We start from the raw sequence: 14,187 nt of genomic DNA on the forward strand, positions 1-14,187 counted from the left end.
TCTCCAGCCAGAAGGACTCAGAGTGGGTAGAGGAAACGTCTTCCTCCCCTACACCTGCTAAGATAGGGAACAAAGCAAGAATGTTCCCTCTTGTCACTTACTCAATATAGTACTGGAAGTTCTAGCTTGTGTAATAAGGTAAGAAAAGGAAATAAAAGTCATATAGATTGGAAAGAAGAAATGACACATCCCTATTTGCAGATGACATGATTGTCTATGCTGAAAATCCCAAGGAATCTACAAAAACAGTTCTTAGAACTAATAATTAAGTTCGGAAATGTTATAAGAGACTAGATCAACCATCAGAATCAATCATATTTCTATGTACTGACAATAAACATGTCGAAACAGAAATGAGCACAAATCTATTTGCAATTACTCCAAAGAAAATGAAGTGTTTAGGTATAAACTTAACCAAATATGTACAGGACCTGTGTGCTGAAAATTGTAAAATTCTGTTGAAAAAATTCAAAGAAAACCTAAATGAGACACATACTGCATAGTAACATGTCCGTTCTCTCCAAGTGGATGTACACTTCTAACATCATCCTCAGCAAAAGACCAGCAAACATTTTTGTACGTATAGACAAGATTATCCTAAAACTTATATGAAAAGGCAAAGGAACTAGAATAGCTAAAACAATTTTATATTTTAAAAAAGTGGGAGGAATTAGTCTACTACTTTGAAGAATTATTATTTAGCTACAGTAGTGAAAACAGTGGAGGGTAGACACATAATCAGTGGAACAGAATAGAGAACCCAGAAACTGTCTCACACGAGTGAGGTCAAGTGATCTGTGGCACAGGTGGAAAAGCCATGCAATGGAAGACGGATGGTATTTTAAACCAATGGTGCTCAAACAATTGGGTCTCCATAAGTAACCTTGACCTGAACCTCATAACGGAGACCAACATTAACTCCAAACGGCGTGTAGATGTAAATGTAAAATGCTAAACTATTAAACCTCTAGAAGAAAGCATAAGAGAAAATCTTCAGGACCTAAGGATTAGTGAGGAGATCTTACACTTGACATCAAAAGCATGATCCATAAAACAAAAAAATGAGAAATTGGACTTTGGCAAAATGAAAGACTTTTGTGCTGTGAAAGACCCTGTCTTCTTTTTTCTTTTTTTCCTGAGGAAGATTAGCCCTGAGCTAACTGATGCCAATCCTTCTCTTTTTGCTGAGGAAGACTGGTCTTGAGCTAACATCCATGCCCATCATCCTCTACTTTATACATGGGACGCCTGCCACAGTATGGCTTTTACCAAGCGGTGCCATGTCCGCACCCGGGATCTGAACGGGCGAACCCCAGGCCACCGAGAAGCAGAAGGTGCGCACTTCACAGCCGTGCCACCGGCCTGGCCCTGACCCTGTCTCTCAAGTCAAGTGATTCAAGTCTCCCATGAGGCATTCTTATTAATCTGTTTACAGAATCAAGGTGCTTTTGGATTTACCAATGTTGGTCAATATTTTCTTCAGTTCTGGATGCACCTCTGAGCTTCAAGTGGGACATTTCCTCCCCGCTTAGGAACGCTGTGTGGACTGTCTTTTGGTGTAAGTGTGCTGCTGATAAACTCTCGTATTTGTTTGTCTGGCGATGTCTTTCTTTCAATTTTATTCCCACAGGATGTTTTCCTGCATGTAGAGCTCTGGGCTGTCATCTGTGCTTCTCCCGGCTTGCATAGCTGCTATCAAGAAGCCAGGTGTCATTCTCAATGTTAGTCCTTAGAAGGAGATCTTCTCTAGCTGAGTAAAAGATTTTGCCTTTGGTTTTCTGCATTTTCGTGGGACCGCGTGTGGATATTTCTTTATTTATCCTGCTCAGAATTTATTGATTTCTGATTTGATATACATTATCAGTTCTGGAAATGTCGCAGCTACTATGAATTCAGTGTTGCCTCTGTACCATCTCCTCAACTATTTTAGGGTCTGTCTCACTCTATGTGCCATCTTTCTTAGCCTCTCTTCCATATTTTTCACTTTTTCTATTTTTGAGGCTCAACTGGGGCACTGAGAGGAGGAATCCATGACAGACTCTCAACAGATCCCTCTGCTTCCTAAGCAGGGAGGCAGGTACCAAGATGTCACCGAGTGGGGACAGCTGATTCTCCCAAAGGGATAGTCAGGCATCCTGGAGGAGGAATGCCCTTCTCCTCCCCTCTTATCAGGAGATGTCCTCCATTGTACCTGGGCCCACGGGCCAGCAGGCTGGGGCTCCCTGGAAGTCACAGGAGGGCAGAGCAGGGCAACAGGAGAAGATACTAAGAATTGGGAAAGAGGAGCCACAGTACCCTGCCTGACCTGGCCCAGGGCATGGGCAGCACAGAGAAGGAGTGGAGGAGGCCAGAGGCTGGGCAGGATGGCCCCACCTCCCAGAGACCAGTCTCAGGGTTCGGAAGGGAGACTGAGCAGCCTGAGTGAGTGGGCAGGGCCCAGACATGCTGGAGCTGAATTTGGCTACAGTGAAATAGGGGGCTTCACCCAGGCACCTGGGCACTGAGACTGGGGAATCCAACTCCTGACCAGAGCATGGCCAGGCCGGCCAGCACCACACCTGGCACCTCCCTGCAGGCTGGACAGATGTCAGGGTGGAGCAAGGGTGTCAGGCACAGAGCCAGATAGGGAGCTCCCACCATCATGGGTCCAGGTCCAGGTCCAGGAGCACAGGGACCCGTGTCTTGCTGTTGGGGGGATGTGAGCTCCCCGAGGCTGTGAGAGGCCCAGCCCCTCCTCCCTCTATTTCCCTCCATCTCCCTCCCCTCTTCCTTCTCTCCTTCCCCAGCTTCCCCATCTCGCACTGCTCCCTTCCTGCACTCCTCTGGGCTGGCACTCTCCACCCTCCCCAGGTCCAAGCTCAGGGTTCAGATCTGGGGAGGGAGACGCCTCCCAAGATCTAGACCATTCCTGGTCCAGCTTTGCCCCCAGAGGGTTCTCCAAGGACCCAATCCTCCCTGGACCAGCCCCATCTTGGCTCCCTCCATTCCTGCGGTCACCTGAGGTGTCCCTGGTGACCACGGTAAGGAGAGCAGGCCAGGCCGGTTCTGCTTCTCCCAGGGTCTCCCTGAAGGAGATGGAGTGGGTAGGCAGCAGGGATGGGACAGAGTCGGCAAGACACGGAAAAGGCCCAGCCCAGCTCAGTGGAGCCCCTGCCCCACTGCACCTAGACTGGGCAGTCCCCACTGCCTGTTAGGACCCACAGCCCTGGGTGGGACTGAGAGGCCATGCAGCCTATTAGGCAGTGCCCTGGGTGGGGGCTTGGTGCCAGCTCCCCTCTGCCAGGTTGGGTGGCCTGGGCTGTCCTCCACCCTCTGAGTGGTCAGCTGCCCAGCTTGTATGAAGCAGGGGGTGGGGGACGGGGGTAGACGGACAAACAGAGGACTGGACAGGACCCCTAGTCAGCACCCAAATGCTGCAGGGCCAGCCTCAGCCCTTCCCAGGTCCCAGGAGACAGGAACAACAGCCCTATGCCAGCTGCTGAGAGAGGAGGAGGGCGGCTGGCCCTGCCCTGATGGGAGGACTCAGGGAGCAAGAGTGAGGCTCCCAGGTAGGGAGCCAAAGAGCATGGAGAGGATGGGGTGGGGATCCCTGCTGTCTGGGCAAGTAGAAGGAGGGCCCTCTCCCTTCAGGCCCCACCTGTCTCTCTTGGCTCAAAACGTCTCCCCTAGAGTCATCCAGGTGGCAGAACCAGGACAGGCTTGCTGCAGCTCCCGGGGACAGTCCGTGGGCAGAATGGTCAGATTAGTGTCCTGCCGCTTCCAGCCCAGCCCAGGGCTCCCCCAGGCCCTGGCTGCAGCCACAGACCTACCGAGTTCCCAGGACGCTGTATGTCCCTTCATTGGGGTGTCTGCAGCCAAGAGGAGGCTGGCCACCCTACAGTCCCCCTTCCACTCCCACTCAGGGTGTGAGGCCCCTACAGCCACCACCACCGTCACAGGCACAGCTTATCCTGGGCCCAACTGCAGGCAGATCAGCCAAGATGGCAGGGCAGCCCCACCACCACTGGCCTGCTTTCTCTGAGCCTCAGTCTCCCCGCTGCTTACAGGGAAACCCCAGAGCTGCCAGCTCTCTCCAGGCCCCTGTCTTCTCACCTCCTCCCTCCCTGCCTAGGGAGGAGCATGGGAGATAAGGCTCCAGGAGGCCTCTGGCCTCCCTCCCCCAACCCCAGAGCCTTGGGCAAGACCACAGCCGCTCTGAGCCTGCCCAGTGTTACCCAGCTGGCAGCGGGTTTGCTCACCTGTCACACAGCAAGCCAGTCTCTGACGCCAGGTGTAGTGGAAGAAGGTAGGAATTCTATTGCAAAGCGCTGAGCAAGGAGAATGGCAGAAATGTAATCCTGAACTCCTTGAAAAGCTACAAGCAAGGGTTTTTCTTTGGAGTTTTAGGTAGAGGAGGGAGAGCATGTGGCCTTGGAGGCTGAAGTTCTAAGCATGCTCTGCACAGGAGCGCCTGTCTTATTTCTTCATGGGTCGCAGGTGTGAATTCACAGGGTTCTATGTGTTGCATGGGGTGGACTTTCAGTCCGTGATGTCTAAAGTTTACCATCTGTCATTTCAGCTTCTCAATGCTCCGCAAGATGGTTAATCAGGCGGGAGCTGCCAGCAAGCTGCTCTCTTATCAGCGTCTTCCTACTGTTCTGCAAAGGAAGCTCAGAAACTTCGGTTACTTTGTTTCCCACATTAACCTTGTGGGTACAGGCACCGGGTGGCCCTAACCCAGGGAAATTTTAACTCTTTCCTCTTCGGTTTCACCAGCAGTGGTGACTCTGGCCCCCTGTCCTCCTCTTGGGCTGACTTATGGGAAACCCCAGCCAGGGAGGGCACTTTGCAAAACCAGCAACAGGACCTGGTCTCTGGAGTCCCCATCAGACCTGGAGACCACTCAGGCCAGGGCTCGGGTGACCTGCAGGAGGCCCGGCCTGACCTACCCCCCAGCTCCCATTTTGTGTGTGCCCCTCCCCCACCCCTCCCTGGCCTCCCCAGGGCTGCAGAAAATGGAGACTCAGAACTCTGGGCTCCTCCTCCCACCCCGCCCCTCCCCCCCACAGCCTCCCTCTGCTCCAGCACATCCTGCATCTCCCAGCCTCCCACCTCACCAGGGAGCGGCAGCAACCTCCCCACCGTGCCCCAGCCTCTGGGTGTAAAGTCCCCGGGCCACTTTTTCCTTTCTCTCTAGCACCCCTAATGTCTATATAAGTTAATTTATTACATTCATTATTTATTGTCTGTCTCCTGCATTGTAATGGAAGTTTCATTAAGCAGGGAAATTTCTCTGTTTTTTTTTCATTCACGCCCGTATTACAAGTAGCTAGAACACAGCCTGCTAAGGAATGGGTGCTCAGTAAACACTGAATGAATGAATGAATGAATGAATGGTGCCTCCAGGAGCAGATTCCCTCCAAAAGACAATATCCTGGGTTGCAATTACTGGGACAAAGGATTGAATATTTTTCCAGCTTCCTGATACGTGTTGCTAAATTCCTTTATAAACAGTTTACCAGTTTATATCCTCACTACCGTATTTGAAAGAGACCCTTCACTCTCACCATAAATCTCTCGGTGGCGGTGCCTGTGCTGATTCTAAAAGTCTTAACCTTCACCCTGCACACTTCCCGCAGGACTGGGAGGCCTGGGGACGCTCCAGGCTGGTTTCGGTTCCACTGGTGGTCATGCTCCCCAGGCCAAGTGTTTCCTGTGGGTAAGCCCTCCCGCCTCCATCACAGTCCTGTCACAATCCACCATCAACTTTTGGCATGACCACAAACAGGAAGTTTCACCAAAGGCTGCCTCTGCTTTCACTTATCTCAAATTTCTCTTCTGGCCCAGAAGGATTCTCGCTGGGACCCTTCCTCCCTCCCTTTGTTAACCCCCCAGCAGCTGGCCTCACAGGCTGAGGCAACACGGAGGGTTCTGCCAAGTGTGGGGCTGAGGACAGAGAAGAGCACCCCGGAGGTCCCAACAGCCGCCAGGCTCCGGGGTCGCACAGGCACCAGTCCCTCCACCACGGCTCTGGAAAGTGCACGCACTGAGAAGGCTCTCTCGGTTATTTATCATTTCCTCAGCGCCTGTTTCTATAGCAGGTGTGTGGGCCAGACACGGCAGAGAGCGCGATGCGCTAGTCAGCCCCTGCCTTGCGGAGCCCCCTTTCTGGGGGAGATAACTGCAAGCGAATAAGCATGTAGCGAATGCCAGGTTTCCTAAGGCTCAGAGACGCGCTTTGCAGGGGGGGAGGGGCTGGCATGGACAGACAAGGGGCTACAGAGGCGGTGTCTGGCTGGAGACTTGAATGAGCTGGAAGAGAGCGTTGTCCATTGCCCAAGCCCTGGCCAGAAACAGGCAGGGCACCCAGGGCCAGGTGCAGGAGGCTTGAGAGAAGTAGACAAGTGTCGCTGAAGCACCAGGAGCTGACGTGAGCGGGAGGCCTGAGCACCGACAGAGCTGCACGAGCAAAGAGATGAACGGTGTCCGAACCCAGGGGAGCTGTGGCCTCCAGGAGAGGGACAGAGGTTACCCAGCCTCTGCCAAACTACAGCATGAGGGGTGGGGGTGCAGGCTGAATACTCTCCCAGCTTCAACTGTCTGCCAGCTCCTTCCCTTGAACTGAGCCCCACAGGAAGCCAGAAGACAAGGATGCCCATCGAGGCGCCCAGATGTGCCCACGGGCATGGGGCAGAGCGGAGAGGACAGAGCAGGGCTGGAGGGCCAGTTGGCTACGGAGAGCCAGGCCTCGTCAACTGCCACAGAGTGATAGCCACCCCGTGCTGGACCTAAAACATGCCCACACTGCTCCAAGACAGGAGGAACAGTACCAGGTGAACGGGGCTTCCTCAGCCACCTCTGCGGCTGACCCCAGGACGAGGTTGATAGCCAGAGCCCCTCTTCTCCTCTCTTCCACGTTCCCCTCACTGTCTGCCGGCACCTTGGCCTCATCCCCGTGGTTTCAGAGTCCTACGTGTCTTTATAGGGCGTCTCAGTTTCCCATTGGCTGGGGCTACTGGACAAAGGGACACCAGGAGGGAGGGGCCTGGAATGAGGAGCCCAGACTTAATCGTTCTTGCCTCGTTTGTGAAGCGGCCACCATACATCTGTGGTAATCAGGAAACTCACCCAGCTCCTAGGGAGACCCCTTCCTCTGTCTTGAGTCCCAGATGGCTGCGGGTGGCCTCAGCTCCCAGTTTCGTGGCGTTATGACCAGATTTACCTTGGGCGCCCTTTGTACATTTTGACCCCCAATCTCATCAGATCCGAGGATGTAAGGATGGCAAAGAAAGACCGCAGAAGTGACAAAGGCCAACCTCATCCCCCCCCCCCCCGCTGTTTGTGGACCCTCGCATCCCGGCTTTGGGGGCCAACACCAAACATTGATTCAAAGCATTTACTATCCCTGAGGGACAGCACCTCCCAGGCTGCGAGTCCTCGCTGGCACTACGCCTGAGCCCTCAGCAGGCCTGTCTTCAGCCCATGAAGCCAGCAGGTCTCGGAGACCAGGCGCATGGTAAGATCCTTGAAACAGGTGAGGATCTTGAGTGGAGGTGAGGTTGGGTGGGACAGGGTGGCAACAAATGAGGACGGTGTGAACTGACAAAGGACAGGGTTCTTGGAGGCGTTCAAGCAGAAAGGCAGAGCCAGGTTGCACACATCTGGTGGTGCAAGGACACATGAGCCTTTTCAGTGGTGACAGCATTGGCTGGTCCTCCAAAGGACAATGTCAGCAGAGTCGACACGTGTATTATTAGAACTAACAAGAGACTTTAGGAAATTTGCTGGGTACAAATCAAAACAGTAGTTAATCGTATTCCTACATACCAGCCACAGACAATTAGCAAAATGAGAAAGAAAAACGTGTAACTGGATGTACACAGTAACAGTATGAATATCGAATACCTATGGAAATATGAGGAAGGATCTCCACAAAAAAGTTATTGCTCTCTGTTAAAAAACAAAATCCACCCAAGTGAATGTGGAGATCTAATTGGCTCTATGAGGCGTCTGGTGGATGGGGCGGCAGCCCATCCAGCAGAGAGAAGGGCGCTCCGAGGACCTGTCCCACGTGGAAGGTTCTCAGAGGCTGCGGGAGGGCAGGGGGTTCCCAGCAAAGAAAAGGAAGGAGTGTTCCAGGCCGGCTTCTCTTGGGGGAGGGAGGGCAAGGGCATCCTCACCTCAGCCAAGCTGATCGGGACATTTCAGGCTGCTGTGAAGGCCACGCTCCCGGGATAGGCTGGGACCGCAGTTAAGTGTTGGTTTGCTGTCACGGGGCAAACGACTCTATCTTGGGCCTCTTTCTTTTTTTAACAATTCTATTTAGAGGCATTTTTAAAAATGTAAATAAATGAAGATATAAATCATATTTGTAGGTTGAAAGACTCTGTTTTTTAAGCCATTGATTCTCTCTGGATCTTTACATTCAATGGAACTCCACTTGGAACCTACCGGAGTGTGTGTATGTGTGTTGACTCATTAATTCAGAGCACTTCACACATCATCAAGACTTATAAAACTATTATGCTAAGCAGTATAGTTTTGGACCCGGGACAGAGAAACAGAAAAATGAAACAGAACAGAAGGCCCAGAAACAGGTGCGCGCACAGAAAGCGCAGTGAGTGGCACGGGCAGCAGCAGGAGGGCGGCGTGCCTCGTGTTTTTGCTCCGGGGAGGGAGGAGCGGGAGAGCTCCCTCGCCCACGTTGGTTCCCAGAGCCTGAGGGCAGCAGGCGGAGCCCTTGGAACAGGCTGTGGGACACGAGCCTCGTACCCTCAGGGCGGCGAAGATTTCTTATCAAGATGCACAAGATAAAGGAGAAGATTCATCCCTTTGAGCACAATAAAATCCAGGCCTGGGTCAACCAAATGACCCAAATCACAGGAGGGGTGGGAGCAGGAGGGAACTGCCAGCCATAGGGTAGAAGGCAGGCCTGCAGGGCAGGGGGACGCTGATGGGGCGCTGGCACTGGATGGGGGTGGGGGGGTCATTTCCTAGGGCTGCTGCAGCAAAGTCCTGCAGAGTGGGGGCTTCAGACCATAGAAATGTGTTCTCGAGCAGTTTTGAGACCAGAAGGCCAAGATGAGGGCGTCGGCAGGGCCGGGCTCTCTCTGGGACCTGCAGGGGCGGCTCCTTCCTCCACTCTCCTGCTGCTGGCAGTGCCAGCTGTCCTCCGTGCTCCTTGGCTGGTAGCTGCATTGCTCCGGTCTCGGCTTTTGCCGTCACATGGCCGTCTTCTCCCCGTGGGTCTGTCTACTTATAAGGACATTAGTCTTATAGGATTTAGGGCCCACCCTACTCCACTATGAGTTCATCTTAACCTAACAAATTACATCAGTGGCCCTATTTCCAAATAAGGTTGCATTCACAGGTACTGGGGGTTAAGACTTGGACGTACATTTTGGGGAGGCACAATTCAATCCGTAACAGGGGAGACGGGAGATTTGCTACCTACAGGTGGACTGAGTAAATACGCAATACGTTGAGGGTGGTGGGAGCCTGGCTTCTCATTGTCGGAGAAGATGGAGCAACGTGGAGACGGGAAAGCCAGAGAGAAGCCACTGCGTTGGGTTGCATGAGAACCGGCATGAACTCATGGTTTCTGGGGATGCAGACACAGAAGTCCCCACACATATCGAGGTGTGAACAAGTGTGCTTCCGAGCTCTGTGTATGGAAAGGGTTTGGGAGCAGCAGCCCCTGGGAGAACAGAGACACTGGCAGCTGAGTCTCTAAACCCACCATCTGCCAGGAAGAGCTGGGCTCCCTGGAGGAATGGCCGACGCAGGGCTGCGTGAGGGGAAGAACAGGATGGGCCTGGAACGGTTCTTAAGCCAGAAAGCCAGGAAGTGCTCCACGCATGATGGAGACACAGCAAAAGAATCCGGAGGCCAGCTTTAAGGGACTCGGAGGAACCAAGTCTGGAATAATCTGAACATCAAAATGTACAATGATACAAATGGATCCCAGCCTACTGAGCAAGGTAGGAATCCGCAGGTCCATGCCAAGAGGCATGAATGAAGGAATGAATAAACAGGAGGAGACTTCCCAGCACAGGCTCCTCCAGCTCCCTGGCAGTATCAGGGCAAAGAACGCATTCCAGAGGACAGAGCATTTCTGAGCGCAAGCTCTCGCCCTCAGTCATAAGGGGTCTTGGACTCCCCACCTCACCTCTCTGGCCATCCGCCTCCTCAGCTGGGAAATGGTAGAGTGACGGCCACAGGAAGGCTTCCTCGAGGGTGTAGGCACAGGTAGGTGCTCAGAACTTACCTCCCATCTCATTCGCCGTCCACGCTCCCTCCCAGACGCATCGAGAACTTGTCATCTGAACATTTCGGGTTCCACAGTGCCCATCATCCCACACGCTCTTCCCTCACCCCGCCAGGACATGTGCCCGGGGTCCCCTGGGTGCATTTCCTGCACGTCCTCTTAGAGCCAGAGCTTCCCAGGTCTCTGCACGCTTGCCCATCCTCTTCAAACCTCCAGCTACATCTAGGAGTCATTTTGTGGTGGGGAGGGGAGTGCCCAGCAGGCCCAGCCACAGGGTCCCTGACACGCAGCCCTGGCTGGTGCCTCACACTCAGGAGCTTTTTTAAAACGCTGTATCTTTAATAAAATTCTTACTTTCTTGGGTTACAAACATAATTCTCTTTCATTATAGAAACTTGAAAAACCTAGGAAAGAACGAAGGAGGAACTTTATAACCATCCTGCGTCTCCCTGGGCCCAGACTCCCAAGTGCGTTTCTAGCCCCAGGGCCCTGCGAAGCCTCCCCTGGTGGTGGTTTCCATGTGGGATGAAGCTTCAGTTCTCGGGGCTGCGATCGACCCAGGAATGTGCAGGGTGATGCCTCAACGCCACCTCTAGGCCCAGGCCCACCTTCACATTTGCCTCATTGTGACTCAGGCCAGGGTGGGGAAGGGGCCAGAATTGAGAGGGAGTAAGGGGGTCTGTGACCACATATTCCAGGAAGAGTCGGTAAGAGAGGATAACACCTACTTTTATTCACCTGTCACCGAAACCACTTCTTCCACATGGGAGCATCAAAACCCCTCTCACTTCAGAATCCTTTCCTCAAATTGTTGGGCCAGATCTGTTCTTTCAGCTAGAGTTCCCATCATTCTTTGTTCTTTCATCAGTGGAGAGATAGGGCCTCATTCTTTGATTAGCACCTGAGTCCGCAAACCACATTCACAATGAAAGTGGAAAGCTATCCCAGCCCCAGCTGCCTACTGAGTCACTGTGGCCAGCTGGCCTGCGAGGTCTTGCAGGAAGAGACCTCAGGACTCACTCTGCAGTGTGCATGGGTTACCTTCCATTCAGGTTGTAAGTGGATCCACAGACTAATGGCTGAGAGCCATCAGCGAGGCCACAGGCAATGCCATAACCTGTCATGCAGTGGAGAAGCCAGCGTCCATTCAAACACAGCCACGTCTTGGCCTGACCTTGTCTTGCCCAGCCTTGATGCCCATCACAGCCATTAGTGGGCCTTGGTTGGTGCCGCCTAGGCCTTTGTGGTCTTGGTCTTTATCTGGCATTGACCTTGTCTTGACCTGGCTCATCTCCTCATGGATTTGGTCTTGTCTTGCCCTGGCTGCTCTCATCATGGATATGGTCTGTCCTTGCTTCTAGTCTTAGGCTGACCCTTCCTTTGATCTCTGACCCTGCTCTACTCATGCTGTTTATTGCGTACCTAGAGCTATCTTAAATCTAGGGGTATCTAAGGCTCTGAATGGTGACCCCACCCACTCACAGGGCTCCATCAAGGACAATGGCTAGACTGAGCCACTAGTGTGGTCTCAGCTCGGAATGGGGGCTCTGGAGGATGCTGAGCTCAAGGCTGGGGCTGCCGAGTGTGGGGGCCACTGGAACATCCAGGCGGAGCAGCCCACAGGCAGTGGGGGCGGGTTCCAGCCTCTATCCCCTGGATGCCAGCAGGTCTCCTCCCTCCCTGAGTCATGACAACCAAAAATGTCCCCAGACATTGCCAAATGCCCCCTGGTTGAGGAGAATGGCCCCTGACTGGGGAAAACTGGCTTCAGGATTCCTGTCCCCTAAGGGTAGCAAAGAGAAAATGCCCCTTGGTCCATGGAGGGCAGGTGGGGGAGGGGCAGGTGGGGGAGGGGCAGGGTGCGTTTCTGAGGAGGGGGGCTCTTTTCCCCCAGCACTGGGGGGATGGCTAAGACCGGCTAGGGGAAGCTCTTCAGACAGAGGGGAGTCAGCCCGTCCCCAGCCGCCTTCTCCTGACCCCCTGGAGGAGGATAGGGAGCAGCGGCCAAAGCCACAGTGGGAGTGGGCCCCACCTCCATGGGGCTGGGCTGGGGGGCCCGCCTGCGCCTGACCTCAAGGTACCCCAGGCCTGGGCTACAGAACCTGTCTCTTGTGGCCTGGACCAAGGCATGCAGAGGCCAGCTGAAGCCTGCGGGCGGCACTGCTGTTCACGGAGCTGGCTGAGGGAGGTGAGGGCTGCGGGCAGGGCGTCCTGGGCATCTGTGGGGGTCAGGGTGGTGGTGGGTCCCTCAACCTGACAGGTGAGGACGAGTGCCAGAGAGCCCCCGGCTCCCCTGGAGAAAGCCTGCCACGGCCAGGGGTCACTTGCCACTGCCCGCCCTGAATGGGGTCCCCAGACTGGGCCTGGAAGCCCCCTGTTTCCTCTGCTCAGCCCTGAGACCCCTGTGTCTACCCGACCCACCCTCACTCCTCCGTCCTGTCCAGCCAGGTGCCTGGGCTCCTCCTGGCCTGGAGCAAGGGCTCTGGGGGCTGACCTCACTACCCTCTCGACCTGCCTCAGTGTCCCCGTCATGTGGCCTGGGGGCAGCTCCTGTGAGACATCCCCGGGGGGCCCTTGGGTACAGGAGATGAGAGCGGAGGGGGACCCCAGGGGCAGAGGGCCTCAGAGTGATTTCTCCTTCTCCACTTCCGTCTGCTTCCTCCCTCACGGTTTCTGGGCTTTACCAAGAACTGTATGGAGTCCTGTGACGATGCAGAGAAGGGGGTGTCCCAAAACTTCAAAGTCCACACGACGCTTTAGATTTTCACAGAAACGTTCCAACAGGGACGGTCCGGCCTCAAGTCCGCAGGCGAGGCTCCTGGCAGGGCAGGCAGTGCTGGGGCCTGTGGGGGTGTCTTCACTTCTAGGGGCTCCTCTGACCCAGCACTGCCACGTCCATGTGCCCCGGCTGCCGTGGGAAAACCTCAGCAGGGCTATCAAAGGAGGCCATTGCCTCACAGCCCCCCTTCCCATGCCTGCTGGGAGCCACACCAGGACCTTCCACGGGGGGCATCTGTCCAGGGCCTGTGTGGGGGCTGTGCTGCTAGGACACCATCAGCAAAGGTGGTGGTGGCGGCAGGGGAGTGGACCTGGCTGCTTCCTTCCCTCCATCGTCTTTCACACTGTTTTCCCCTCTGAGCATCTGTCCCCCAGGGTGACCGTGAAGCTCAGAGGCTCCCTGACCCCACAGGACCCTGCTCCTTCCGGTGGGACTGTGGTGACCAGAGCTTCGTCTCCTCCCCAGGTCCCCCAGGCACATCTTCCAGAGAGAAGCCCCTCCCTCCCTCGTTACAGCCCCCCTTGCCTGGGAACTCTGAGTGTGGCTCTGGGAATCCCACAGGCATCGCTATGGTGGGGTCGACAGGGCCTCGGAGACCAACGCTGGCCCCTGCCTTCACAGGTGGGGAAACTGAGGCACGGGGAGTGGTCAAGTGCCTGAGTCTCATACCGGTCTGGGGCAGAGACAATGGGCCTGTGGTGCTGCCCCCACCAGTTCAGGGGCTTGGGTGTGAGGCCGCACATCCACCCCAGTTTTCCCTGTAGAAGCCAGGGGAGCAGAAGGGCCACGCTCCTCTCCCGCAGGTCCCTTCACCATCTCAGCTGGAGAGAAGGGCAGTGTTTTGCTGAGAGGGAGATGGGAACTTCCCCAAGTCTGAGAAAGAGGGACGAGGCATCGCTGTGGGCGACAATGGACACGGGGGTTGCGGCAGTGCAGAGACGGGCTGGGTGTAGACAGATTCCTCCTGCAGCCTGCGAGGCCCAGAATGCCAGCAAGAACAGGGCTGTCTGCCAGTAAAAGAGAGCCAGACCGCCAATGGCTCCAGGGACATCCCCTGCGGGAAGGCCCTCATCACAGCCGGCAAGGGAGACAGATGCTGGGATGGGGAGGCCCCTGGGGGAGGCACACGGTCCCCACAGGAGGAGACCCCGACTGGATCGGG

Source organism: Equus asinus, chromosome 12 (assembly GCF_041296235.1).
Source record: "Equus asinus isolate D_3611 breed Donkey chromosome 12, EquAss-T2T_v2, whole genome shotgun sequence".
Classification (NCBI taxonomy): domain Eukaryota; kingdom Metazoa; phylum Chordata; class Mammalia; order Perissodactyla; family Equidae; genus Equus; species Equus asinus.